Source organism: Mesoplodon densirostris, chromosome X (genome assembly GCF_025265405.1).
Source record: "Mesoplodon densirostris isolate mMesDen1 chromosome X, mMesDen1 primary haplotype, whole genome shotgun sequence".
Taxonomy (NCBI): Eukaryota; Metazoa; Chordata; class Mammalia; order Artiodactyla; family Ziphiidae; genus Mesoplodon; species Mesoplodon densirostris.
This window is the reverse complement of record NC_082681.1, coordinates 96303603-96318150: the sequence shown is the minus strand read 5'-3', so window position 1 is coordinate 96318150 and position 14548 is coordinate 96303603. Positions and strand designations below refer to the sequence as shown.

Here is a 14548-nt window from a genome sequence, read left to right as displayed (position 1 = left end):
GGTGGGATCATGTTTTTTAAATCTCGTCAGACAGTCTCTGTCTTTTAATTGTATGTTTAGACCATTCCACTTAATGTAGTTATTGATATGCTTGGTTTAAACCTACCATTTTATTATTTCTTTTCTCTGTGTTATACCTCTGTCGTTATTTCCTCTCTTTTCCACTTTCCTGCCTTTTGGGTTATTTGAACATTTTTTAGTGCTCCATTTTAATTAATCTACTGTGATTTTTGAGTTTATCTCTTTGCATATCTTTTGTGGTTACTCTAGGGTTTATAATATACATATTTAGCCTTGCACAGTCTACTTAGAATCAATACTTTACCACGTCAGGAGTCATGCAGAAACCTTACACCCTGTAGGTCGCTTTACCCTCTCCCCTTTATATTATAGTTCTCTTATATATTACATCTACACATACTGAAAATCCCTTCATACATTCTTATTATTTTTGCTATCAGCTGCCAAACATATTTTAAGTAATTCAAGAGAAGAACAGTCTGTTATATCTACCCAAATTTTACAATTTATATTGCTGTTCATTCCTAATGTGCTAAATTTCTTTCTGCTATAATTTCCCAACTGGCTGAAGAACTTCCTCTAGCAGTTCTTTTTTTTATCTTTAATATTTGTTTTTATTTTATTTTTAATTTAATTTTTTTACATCTTTATTGGAGTATAATTGCTTAACAATGGTGTGTTAGTTTCTGCTTTATAACAAAATTAATCAGTTATACATATACATATGTTCCCATATCCCCTCCCTCTTGAGTCTCCCTCCCACCCTCCCTATCCCACCCCTCCAGGCGGTCACAAAGCACCGAGCTGATCTCCCTGTGCTATGCGGCTGCTTCCCACTAGCTATCTACCTTACGTTTGGTAGTGTATATATGTCCATGCCTCTCTCTCACTTTGTCACAGCTTACCCTTCCCCCTGCCCATATCCTCAAGTCCATTCCCTAGTAGGTCTGTGTCTTTATTCCTGTCTTACCCCTATGTTCTTCATGACTTTTTTTTTCTTAAATTCCATATATATGTGTCAGCATACAGTATTTGTCTTTCTCTTTCTGACTTACTTCACTCTGTATGACAGACTCTAGGTCCATCCACCTCAATACAAATAACTCAATTTCGTTTCTTTTTATGGCTGAGTAATATTCCATTGTATATATGTTTTTTTTATTATTAGTCTCTGCTTTACAACAAAGTGAATCAGTCATACATATACATCTGTTCCCACATCCCCTCCCTCCTGCGTCTCCCTCCCTCCCACCCTCCCCATCCCACCCCTCCAGGCGGCCACAAAGCACCGAGCCGATCCCCCCGTGCCACGCGGCCACCCCTCACCATCCATCCAACACACGCCCGGCAGTGTATACACGTCCATGCCTGTCCCCCGCCCCGTCACAGCCCCCCCCATATCCTCAAGCCCACCCCCAGTAGGTCTGTGTCTCTATTCCTGTTTTACCCCTAAGTTCTTCATGACATTTTTTTTTCTTAAATTCCATATATATGTGTTAGCATACAGTATTTCTATTTCTCTTTCTGACTTACTTCACTCTGTATGACAGACTCTAGGTCTATCCACCTCATTACAAATAGCTCAGTTTTGTTTCTTTTTATGGCTGAGTCATATTCCATTGTATATATGTGCCACATCTTCTTTATCCATTCATCCGATGATGGACACTTAGGTTGTTTCCATCTCTGGGCTATTGTAAATAGGGCTGCTATGAACATTGTGCTACATGACTCTTTTTGAATTATGGTTTTCTCAGGGTATATGCCCAGTAGTGGGATTGCTGGATCATATGGTAGTTCTATTTGTAGTTTTTTAAGGAACTTCCATACTGTTCTCCATAGTGGCTGTACCAATTCACATTCCCACCAGCAGTGCAAGAGTGTTCCCTTTTTTCCACACCCTCTCCAGCATTTATTGTTTCTAGATTTTTTGATGATGGCCATTCTCACTGGTGTGAGATGATATCTCATTGTAGTTTTGATTTGCATTTCTCTAATGATTAGTGATGTTGAGCATCCTTGCATGTGTTTGTTGGCAGTCTGTGTATCTTCTGTGGAGAAATGTCTATTTAGGTCTTCTGCCCATTTTTGGATTGGGTTGTTTGTTTTTCTGTTATTGAGCTGCATGAGCTGCTTATAAATTTTGGAGATTCATCCTTTGTCAGTTGCTTCATTTGCAAATATTTTCTCCCATTCTAAGGGTTGTCTTTTGGTCTTGTTTATGGTTTCCTTTGCTGTGCAAAAGCTTTGAAGTTTCATTAGGTCCCATTTTTTTACTTTGTTTTTATTTCCATTTCTCTAGGAGGTGGGTCAAAAAGGATCTTGCTGTGATTTATGTCATAGAGTGTTCTGCCTATGTTTTCCTCTAAGAGTTTGATAGTGTCTGGCCTTACACTTAGGTCTTTAATGCATTTTGAGCTTATTTTTGTGTATGCTGTTAGGGAGTGATCTGATCTCATACTTTTACATGTCCCTGTCCAGTTTTCCCAGCACCACTTATTGAAGAGACTGTCCTTTCTCCACTGTACATTCCTACCTCCTTTATCAAAGATAGGGTTACCATATGTGCGTGGGTTTATGTCTGGGCTTTCTATCTTGTTCCATTGATCTCTCTTTCTGTTTTTGTGCCAGTACCATACTGTCTTGATTACTGTAGCTTTGTAGTATAGTCTGAAGTCAGGGATCCTGATTACTCCAGCTCTGTTTTTCGTTCTCAAGATTGCTTTGGCTATTCGGGGTCTTTTGTGTTTCCATACAAATTGTGAAATGTTTTGTTCTACTTCTGTGAAAAATGCCAGTGGTCGTTTGATAGGGATTGCATTGAATCTGTAGATTGCTTTGGGTAGTAGAGTCATTTTCACAATGTTGATTCTTCCAATCCAAGAACATGGTATATCTCTCCATCTATTTGTATCATCTTTAATTTCTTTCATCAGTGTCTTATAATTTTCTGCATACAGGTCTTTTGTCTCCTTAGGTAGGTTTATTCCTAGATATTTTATTCTTTTTGTTGCAGTGGTAAATGGGAGTGTTTTCTTGATTTCACTTTCAGATTTTTCATCATTAGTATATAGGAATGCCAGAGATTTCTGTGCACTAATATTGTATCCTGCTACTTTACCAAATTCATTGATTAGCTCTAGTAGTTTTCTGGTAGCATCTTTAGGATTCTCTATGTATCGTATCATGTCATCTGCAAACAGTGACAGCTTTACTTCTTCTTTTCCGATTTGGATTCCTTTTATTTCCTTTTGTTCTCTGATTACTGTGACTAAAACTTCCAAAACTATGTTGAATAATAGTGGTGAGAGTGAGCAATCTTGTCCCGCTTCTGATCTTAGTGGAAATGGTTTCAGTTTTTCACCATTGAGGACGATGTTGGCTGTGGGTTTGTCATATATGGCCTTTATTATGTTGAGGAAAGTTCCCTCTATGCCTACTTTCTGCAGGGTTTTTATCATAAATGGGTGTTGAATTTTGTGGAAAGCTTTCTCTGCATCTATTGAGACGATCATATGGTTTTTCTCCTTCAATTTGTTAATATGGTGTATCACATTGATTGATTTGCGTATATTGAAGAATCCTTGCATTCCTGGAATAAACCCTACTTGATCATGGTGTATGATCCTTTTAATGTGCTGTTGGATTCTGTTTGCTAGTATTTTGTTGAGGATTTTTGCATCTGTGTTCATCAGTGATATTGGCCTGTAGTTTTCTTTCTTTGTGACATCCTTGTCTGGTTTTGGTATCAGGGGGATGATGGCCTCGTATAATGAGTTTGGGAGTGTTCCTCCCTCTGCTATATTTTGGAAGAGTTTGAGAAGGATAGGTGTTAGCTCTTCTCTAAATGTTTGATCGAATTTGCCTGTGAATCCATCTGGTCCTGGGCTTTTGTTTGTTGGAAGATTTTTTATCACAGTTTCGATTTCAGTGCTTGTGATTGGTCTGTTCATATTTTCTATTTCTTCCTGATTCAGTCTTCGCAGGTTGTGCCTTTCTAAGAATTTGTCCATTTCTTCCAGGTTGTCCATTTTATTGGCATAGAGTTGCTTGTAGTAATCTCTCATGATCTTTTGTATTTCTGCAGTGTCAGTTGTTACTTCTCCTTTTTCATTTCTAATTCTATTGATTTGAGTCTTCTCCCTTTTTTTCTTGATGAGTCTGGCTAATGGTTTATCAATTTTGTTTATCTTCTCAAAGAACCAGCTTTTAGTTTTATTGATCTTTGCTATCATTTCCTTCATTTCTTTTTCATTTATTTCTGATCTGATTTTTATGATTTCTTTCCTTCTGCTAACTTTGGGGTGTTTTTATTCTTCTTTCTCTAATTGCTTTAGGTGCATGGTTAGGTTGTTTATTCGAGATGTTTCCTGTTTCTTAAGGTGGGATTGTATTGCTATAAACTTCCCTTTTAGAACTGCTTTTGCTGCATCCCATAGGTTTTGGGTCATCGTGTCTCCATTGTCATTTGTTTCTAGGTATTTTTAAATTTCCTCTTTGACTTCTTCAGTGATCACTTCGTTATTAAGTAGTGTATTGTTTAGCCTCCATGTGTTTGTATTTTTTACAGATCTTTTCCTGTAATTGATATCTAGTCTCATAGCATTGTTGTCGGAAGAGATACTTCATACAATTTCAATTTTCTCTAAATTTACCAAGAGTTGATTTGTGACCCAAGATATGATCTATCCTGGAGAATGTTCCATGAGCACTTGAGAAAAATGTGTATTCTGTTGTTTTTGGATGGAATGTCCTATAAATATCAATTATGTCCATCTTGTTTAATGTATCATTTAAAGCTTGTGTTTCCTTATTTATTTTCATTTTGGATGATCTGTCCATTGGTGAAAGTGGGGTGTTAAAGTTCCCTACTATGAATGTGTTACTGTCGATTTCCCCTTTTATGGCTGTTAGTATTTGCCTCATGTATTGAGGTGCTCCTATGTTTGGTGCATAAATATTTACAATTGTTATATCTTCTTCTTGGATCGATCCCTTGATCATTATGTAGTGTCCTTCTTTGTCTCTTCTAGTAGTCTTTATTTTAAAGTCTATTTTGTCTGATATGAGAATTGCTACTCCAGCTTCCTTTTGGTTTCCATTTGCATGGAATATCTTTTTTCATCCCCTTACTTTCAGTCTGTATGTGTCTCTAGGTCTAAAGTGAGTCTCTTGTAGACAGCATATATATGGGTCTTGTTTTTGTATCCATTCAGCCAATCTGTGTCTTTTGGTGGGAGCATTTAGTCCATTTACATTTAAGGTAATTAATGATATGTATGTTTCTATTCCCATTTTCTTAATTGTTTTGGGTTCGTTATTGTAGGTCTTTTCCTTCTCTTGTGTTTCTTGCCTAGAGAAGTTCCTTTAGCATTTGTTGTAAAGCTGGTTTGGTGGCGCTGAACTCTCTCAGCTTTTGCTTGTCTGTAAACGCTTTAATTTCTCCATCAAATCTGAATGAGATCCTTGCTGGGTAGAGTAATCTTGGTTGCAGGTTTTTCTCCTTCATCACTTTAAATATGTCCTGCCAGTCCCTTCTGGCTTGCAGGGTTTCTGCTGAAAGATCAGCTGTTAACCTTATGGGGATTCCCTTGTGTGTTATTTGTTGTTTTTCCCTTGCTGCTTTTAATATGTTTTCTTTGAATTTAATTTTTGACAGTTTGATTTATATGTGTCTTGGCGTATTTCTCCTTGGATTTATCCTGTATGGGATTCTCTGTGCCTCCTGGACTTGACTATTTCCTTTCCCATATTAGGGAAGTTTTCAACTATAATCTCTTCAAATATTTTCTCCGTCCCTTTCTTTTTCTCTTCTTCTTCTGGAACCCCTATAATTCGAATGTTGGTGCGTTTAATGTTGTCCCAGAGGTCTCTGAGACTGTCCTCAGTTCTTTTCATTCTTTTTTCTTTATTCTGCTCTGCAGTAGTTATTTCCACTATTTTATCTTCCACGTCACTTATCCGTTCTTGTGCCTCAGTTATTCTGCTATTGATCCCATCTAGAGTATTTTTCATTTCATTTATTGTGTTTTTAATCATTGCTTGATTCATCTTTAGTTCTTCTAGTTCCTTGTTAACTGTTTCTTGCATTTTGTCTATTCTATTTCCAAGATTTTGGATCATCTTTACTATCATTATTCTGAATTCTTTTTCAGGTAGACTGCCTATTTCCTGTTCATTTGTTAGGTCTGGTGGGTTTTTATCTTGCTCCTTCTCCTGCTGTGTGTTTTTCTGTCTTCTCATTTTGCTTATGTTACTGTGTTTGGGGTCTCCTTTTTGCAGGCTGCAGGTTCGTAGTTCCTGTTGTTTTTGGTGTCTGTCCCCAGTGGCTAAGGTTGGTTCAGTGGGTTGTGTAGGCTTCCTGGTGGAGGGGACTAGTGCCTGTGTTCTGGTGGATGAGGCTGGATCTTGTCTTTCTGGTGGGCAGGTCCACGTCTGGTGATGTGTTTTGGGGTGTCTGTGGCCTTATGATGATTTTAGGCAGCCTCTCTGCTAATGGGTGGGTTTGTGTTCCTGTTTTGCTTGTTGTTTGGCATAGGGTGTCTAGCACTGTAGCTTGCTGGTCGTTGAGTGAAGCTGGGTGCTGGTTTTGCTGGAAAATTTTCGCCATTTGGTATTATGTGGAGCTGGGAGGTCTCTTGTGGACCAGTTTCCTGAAGTTGGCTCTCCCACCTCAGAGGCACAGCACTGACTCCTGGCTCCTCAATTTGGGATGATTCGTAGTCTATTCATGTATTCCACAGATGCAGGATACATCAAGTTGATTGTGGAGCTTTAATCCGCTGCTTCTGAGGCTGCTGGGAGAGATTTCCCTTTCTCTTCTTTGTTCCCACAGCTCCCGGGTCTCAGCTTTGGATTTGGCCCCGCCTCTGCGTATAGGTCGCCGGAGGGTGTCTGTTCTTCGCTCAGACAGGACAGGGTTAAAGGAGCAGGCACGTCGGGGACTCTGGCTCACTCAGGCCCGGGGGGGAGGGAGGGGCACGGAGTGCAGGGCGAGCCTGCAGCGGCAGAGGCCGGCGTGACATTGCACCAGCCTGAGGCGCGCCGTGCGTTCTCCCGGGGAACTTGTCCCTGGATCCCCGGGCCCTGGCAGTGGTGGGCTGCACAGGCTCCCCGGAAGCGGGGTGTGGATAGTGACCTGTGCTCGCACACAAGCTTCTTGGTGGCGGCAGCAGCAGCCTTAGTGTCTTATGCCCGTCTCTGGGGTCCGCACTTTTAGCTACGGCTCACACCCGTCTCTGGAGCTCCTTTAAGCAGCGCTCTTAATCCCCTCTCCTCGCGCACCAGGAAACAAAGAGGGAAGAAAAAGTCTCTTGCCTCTTCGGCAGCTCCAGAGTTTTCCCGGACTCCCTCCCGGCTAGCTGTGGCACATTAGCCCCCTTCAGGCTGAGTTCTCGCCGCCAGCCCCAGTCCTCTCCCTGCGCTCTGACCGAAGCCCGAGCCTCAGCTCCAGCGCCGCCCGCCCCGGCGGGGGAGCAGACAATCCTCTCGGGCTGGTGAGTGCCGCTCGGCACCGCTCCTCTGTGCGGGAATCTCTCCGCTTTGCCCTACCCAGGTATGTGGGGAGTTTCTTGCCTTTTGGGAGGTCTGGGGTCTTCTGCCAGCGTTCAGTAGGTGTTCTGTAGGAGTTGTTCCACGTGTAGCTGTATTTCTGGTGTATCTGTGGGGAGGAAGGTGATCTCCGCGTCTTACTCTTCCGCCATCTTCCCCGGAAGTCTCCCTGATTTCTGTTTTGATACCATTGTGGTCAGAGAATGCACTCCATATGACTTCAATCCTACTAAATTTGTTTAAGCTTGTTTCATGGCCCAAGATATGGTCTGTCTTGGTCTATTTTCTGTGGGTGCTTGAAAAAAATGTAATCTGCTGTTGTTGGATGCAGTGTTTTACAGGTGTCAGTTAAATCGTATTGGTTGATTGTGTTTGTTGAGTTCTTCTATCAATATGTCCTTGCTGATTGTCTACTAGTTCTATCAATTGTTGAGAGAAGAATGTTGAAATCTCCACCTATGACTGTGGATTTATCTATTTCTCCTTTCAGATCAGTTAGTTTTTGTTTCACATATTTTGCAACTCTGTTTTTTTTAGTGCATACACATTTAGGATTGCTATGTCTTGGTAGATTGACCCTTCTATCATTATTTAATATTCTTCTCCATCTGGTGATTATCTCTTTATTGATATTAATATAGCCACCCTGCTTTCTTTTGAGTAATATTTATATCTTATATCCTTCTCCATTTTTTTCCACTTTCAACCTACTTATATCCTTATATTTGAAGTGAGTTGTGGCAGACAACATATAGATGGATCATGTTTTTTAACCCACTCTGCCAATCTCTCTCTGTCTTTTAATTGGTTTATTTAGACCATTTATATTTGCTGGTTATTCAGAGATCAATAAAATGTCTATCCATAAAATATGTTTTCTAGATTCATGTCTGGCTTCTTCATGAGTGACTCTTTAAATACATGATATAATGAAAAGCTCACTAGGTGAAGAGTCAGATGTCTTGGGGCATAGGCCTTCCTTTGCCATACAGCAGTTCTGTGACCTTGGACAAATGATACTACACAGTTCCATCTAAAAATGCTCACTGAGTTTCTGTTGAGCACCAAGTACTGGGTTACATACTAGAAACACAAAGATAAGACATGACACACTCTTTGCCTTCCCAGAATTTAGAGTCCATTGGGAGACATGTACAAATGATCAGATAATTACAGGGGATGAATATTATGGTAGAGGTTAGTATGGGCATTTTACCCCGCTTGGTAGTGGGAGGGGAGATTAGGTAAGGCTTCCAAGAGAGGTGATGACTGTGCTGATTTTTTTTTTTTTTTTTGTGGTATGCGGGCCTCTCACTGTTGTGGCCTCTCCCACTGCAGAGCACAGGCTCCGGATGCGCAGGCTCAATGGCCATGGCTCATGGGCCCAGCTGCTCCCCGGCATGTGGGATCATCCTGGACCGGGGCACGAACCCATGTCCCCTGCATTGGCAGGCGGACTCTCTACCACTGCGCCACCAGGGAAGCCCCTGTGCTGAATTTTAAATGACCAGTAGAGATTGACAAGGTAAAAGGGAGCAGAGGAAGAAAATTTAGAACATTTCTGAGTTTTTGTTTCCTTGTGTTCAAGGAGAGATTGGCAGTCCAATCAAGAAAAAATTCAGCCTCTCACCCCCAGAACACATATTTAATATTGTGTAATCTACATGTCTTCAGGCCTTGGTATCCTATGGCTCGACTTATACCCAAATTGTATGGTTCTTGGTTCTCTTGGCTCCTGCTGGACTTTCAGACTCCAGCAAAGTGTTTGTGCTTAGGTCTATAAGTCATCATGGGGTATCTCACATGTCTTCATAGATCAATATCAATTAAAGTCACTCTTCTCCTTTGCAAAGTATTTATACAGTAAATGCTTAGGGTAGGTGGTAGGGAAAGGGGCAAATCATAGGCTTCAGAGGACTATTAAATCTATACTTTGTCACATTTCTAATTCCTGTTTTCACCCTAATGGTGTCTTCATATATAAGTAAGTTTTATAGTATTTGTCTTCCTCTTCCTAAACCAGGTTCATATTTATTAGTAAGGATTAAATAAAATTTTCTAAAATAAATTTATTTATTTATTTATTTTTGGCTGTGTTGGGTCTTCGTAGGTGTGCGCGGGCTTTCTCTATTTTTTTTTTTTTTTTTTTTGCCGTACGCGGGCCTCTCACTGTTGTGGCCTCTCCCGCTGCGGAGCACAGGCTCCGGACATGCAGGCTCAGCGGCCATGGCCCACGGGCCCAGCCGCTCCGCAGCATGTGGGATCCTCCCAGACCGGGGCATGAACCCATGTTCCCGGCATCGGCAGGCGGACTCCCAACCACTGCGCCACCAGGGAAGCCCTTTCTCTATTTTCAATGAGCGGGAGCTACTCTTTGTTGCAGTGTGCAGGCTTCTCATTGTGGTGGCTTCTCTTGTTGTGGAGCACGGGCTCTAGGCACGTGGGCTTCAGTAGTTGTGGCACACAGGGTCAGTAGTTGTAGCTCACGGACTCTAGAGTACAGGCTCTGTAGTTGGGGTGCACGGGCTTAGTTGCTCCATGGCATGTGGGATTTTCCCAGACCCGGAATCGAACCCATGTCCCCTGCATTGGCAGGTGGATTCTTAACCACTGCACCACCAGGGAAGTCCATAAATAAAATTTTTTTTAAAGTTCCTTAACCAGCTTAATCATTCTTACTGCCTTTTTGAGAATCCCTTTTCCATTGTCTATAGTTTTTCTAATAATTGGATGGATACATAGTGGTACAGAATACAGGAGCTACTGGGTAACCTCCTCATGGTGTTCACCAGTGGCCATGCCTTTTACAAGAGTATCTGGCTTGGGAAAACATGGAGAATAATAAAGAGTTGGAAAGCAAGACTTTAGAGTAGCAGGTAAGGGATTATGATTATTGACTCCGCAAAAGAAAAGATTGAGGGTACTCCTTCAGTACTTGGGACATTTTAAACAAAATTTGGTAGTGGCCAGTTATAATATGAGTACTAAAAATAATATAAGGACTTTATTGCTATGATGGGTTTAGGAAAAGAAGGAAGTATTTCTAACAACTGTTGAGATGGATTCCAAGGGGATATAGTAGAATTTCCTAGTTGGACCTGCAAGAAAAATGTCATAGTCTCCCTTTTAGGGGTTCAGGTAAATGTAGAGGGACTTAAGAGGCAGTGGGCAGGATTGGGAAGGGGGCATTCTTACATCATCACCCAGCCTTCCCTTGGAAGTAGCATGAACTAATGGGAAGGTACGGTTTGGGGAATCAGTCTATGGGTTAAAATCTCAGCTCCCTAATCCCTCACTGAGGCTCTTTTGTATAAATGGATAATATCATGTGATAGGTATGATTACATGAATTAAAGTATTTGAAGCATCTACCACAGCAAAGGGTACCCTCATGAGTATAGTCCCCCATGCCTTTCTTTATAGTCTGTCCCTAGCTGGGCTCCCCAAACTCACCATTCATCAGTCTCTTATACCACTCTGTAGTCTACAGAGTAAATAGTCTAGTCTATTCAGAATTACTTAATTTTTGTCTGTTAGCTTGTACGTTTTATTTTGTTTTAAGCATGTTGTGCCTTTCCATGCTATCATGTGTGTTATGCCCTTCACCTTGGAGAATTCACCTTCGTCCAGGGCTGGCCTTCCACTTGGTGGACGCCAAACCCCAATAAGGATGGACCCCTACTTACGGATTGACTTAAGGTCACCCAGCTCTTGAGATCTGACCTGTATAAACCAAAATGGCAATTTATTGATATATAGTGGAAATTCAACTGATTACATTTTCGTATGTAGTCACCTCACACCAGATTGCAAGAGCCAATTGTGCACATCACTGTCAAATTCCATGGCAAGTGACATCATCTTAATAGTTTGAAATTCACCATGGTGAGAGTATCTACATTTCAGAAAACAGTAAACTACAAATCAGAACTTTTTCCCCCCCTGGAGAGCCTGTTGTTAAACATTTATCAGCATACCACTGATACTATCTCTCTGTCTCTTTGGGTGAGTTGTGTGGGAAGCCAAGCCATCTTCATAAGATTATTACATCATAAATGTGGACTTGGACCTGGGACTTTAGTGATGTGATTCTCATATTTGATGTTATCAGCATGAGACCTCTTCTCAGTCCTTTTCTGGAACTGTGGCGTTTCTGTTTTTCAGCCCAGAGGGGTGGGTACTTGGACACGAGCTCCAACTTCTCTGGGCCATGCTTAGATGGTAACTTCTGACTGTGTGACGTTCCTTTTTTCAATCCTTCGGACTGATCCAACTTTTATTCTCACAGTCTTTTTCCATCCTAAGTAGAATATAAAATATAATTGTTTGTTTTTATTAAATTGTAGTCATATTTCAATCCTGCTTCCCTGAAATGAAGTCAAACTCACTTTTTTTTTTGCATTCATGCCACTTCCAAATTAATTTGTTGGAAATTTTAGGTGTTGATGAGCTTTTGGTCCCCTGTATAGGCAGTATGAGGGTTTGCCCCCATAAGTGTTCAATCACATCCAAATGTGGGTTTTACTAGTCCTTTCTCAGAGTAAGCACCTGCATTTTGCAGTTCTGAGTTCTTGAGAGGTCCCATACTGAGAGATCCCATGCTGTTTGGTTGGTCCACATCCTGATAATGTGTCACTTCCAACATGGAGTCGCCACACCCTCTCTGGATAGATTTAGTCACTATCCTTCCATGCTCCTAGGAAATTTGGAGCCTTCCCTTTTTCTGTTACAAAACCTATCACCCTGAGTTCTGGTAATTTGTTTTTCCTCTCCTTATCACTCCACCAGAGCCCTGAGCTCCTCGAAATTACAGGCCTTGCAGTTTTCTGTCCCTGTATCTGCAGTATTGAGCATGGTGTCAGGCCTGTAGTATCTTGCACATAAATTTGGAGTGTGGGTAAATTAATGAATAACATTCTGTGGAATTAAAGGGAATGTGAAAGTTAAGTTAGCCTGTGGGAGTTTTTAATATTAAGCTCCCTAAGTCCAAATTTTACACTGTGAGTTAAGAATCAATTCCTGGACAGCCTTTTTGCCCCCTTTATAATATTTTTCAACTCCAGTAACTGCTAAAGTATGTGAAAGTGCCTTTGGGAAGATTCCATATACAGGAAGGAGCACGTAAAGGAATGTCACTCTTGGGTCTACAGCTTTGTCCTGGAATTATGTGGGCAAATGAACTAATCCTACTATTTAAAGGATGGTTTCCCCTCTGTAGATAGACAGGGGCTGGCTTCTTTGATGCTGATTCATGAAATTCTGCCTGTTTAAAATATGCCTGTGTTCTCCCTGCAGTTATTTTGTGGGCTCACTTTACTCACCGCAGTTTTGACTTTATGTGTTTCTAGTCACCGCCAGTGAAGATTCAGGTTAAGTACCAAGTGTTATTGATAGTTAGGCAGACAAGAATTCAGAGAAAGAGAAGTGTATATGCTAAAGAAGGATAAAGGGGGCAAAGGGGGTGGTGTTGGTAGTGAGCAAAGAGAGAAAACCTTAATTATACGTACATATAGCATAAGGGACAGTCTAAAATATAAGTGGAAGTAGAATGTACCTGAAGAAAAAGTGAACAGGTCATAAGTGCACAACTCTATTAATAATCTCAAAGTGAAGACATCCATTTAACCAGTGCCCAGGTCAAGAAGAAGAACATCACCAGAACCTCAGAGACCCCCTTCCTGTTTCCTGGCAATGACTTACTTACCCCTTCCCTCTACCCTAGAGGTTACCAAGTTACTGCTATCCTGAATTCCATCACTATAGATTAATGCTGTTTTCTCACTTTGCATAGATGGAGAATATATATATCATACAGTTTTTTTCAATCTGTTATACTGTGATGAGCATGTCTCATCTGAACATTCTCACACATGTCTTTTGAGGAACAAATGTGTGCATTTCTGTTGGATATATAACTAAGAGTGAGGTAATAGGGTCCGCATATGTTAAGCTTTAGTAGAGGTTGTCAAACAGCTTTCCAAAGCATTTATACTAATTTACGTTCTTGCCAGCAGTATACAGAAGGTACCATTTGTTCACATCTTAGACAACACTTGTATTGTTAATATTTTGAATTGTAGCCATTCTAATGGATAGTAGTGGTATCTCATTGTGGCTTTATTTCTTTTTTAATTGAGATATAATTTGCATACAATAAAATACAAATATTTTAAGAGTACAGTTTGAGTCTTTTTAAAAAATAAATAAATTTATTTATGGCAGTGTTGGGCCTTCGTTGCTGCGAGCGTAGTTGCAGTGAGCGGGGGCTACTCTTCATTGTGGTGTGTGGGCTTCTCATTGTGGTGGCTTCTCTTGTTGCAGAGCATGGATTCTAGGGGCACGGGCTCAGTAGTTGTGGCTCGCAGGCTCTAGAGCTCAGGCTCAGTAGTTCTGGCGCACGGGCTTAGTTGCTCCACGGCATGTGGGAATCTTTGTGGACCAGGGATCAAACCCGTGTCCCCTGCATTGGCAGGAGGATTCTTAACCACTGCGCTACCAGGGAAGTCCTACAGTTTGAGTCTTGACAAATGTATATACCCATATACCCATGTATATACCCAGTCAAGATATAGATGATTTTCTGTCACCCCATAAAGTGCCTTTTCATTTGATCCTCTCCAACCAGAGGCAACCATGATTCCAATTTCTGTCACCATAGATTAGTTTTGCCTGCTATTGAACTTTATGTAAATAAAATCATACAGTGTGTAAGCTCGTGTTTGGCTTGTTTTTGGCTTATTTTGTTCAACATAATGTTTTTGAGATTTCATCCATGATGTTGTATGTATCAGTAGTATATCGTGTTTCATTGCTGAATATTTCATTGTATGAATGTACCAAAATTTGTTTATCTGTTCTCCTGTTGATGGACATTTTGGTTTTTTTTTTTTTTGAAGTCTTACTGTGGTTTTTAATTTTTACTTCCCTGATGCCTAATACTATGGAACATCTTTTCATAATTTATTGCCAATTGATA

General features: G+C 40.8%; 1 protein-coding gene across 3 annotated transcripts in view; it reads left to right on the top strand.

The window, feature by feature from the left end:
* Positions 1–14548, top strand: part of JADE3 (jade family PHD finger 3) — a 162993-nt gene that overhangs the window by 27825 nt on the left and 120620 nt on the right. The window lies entirely within an intron of this gene.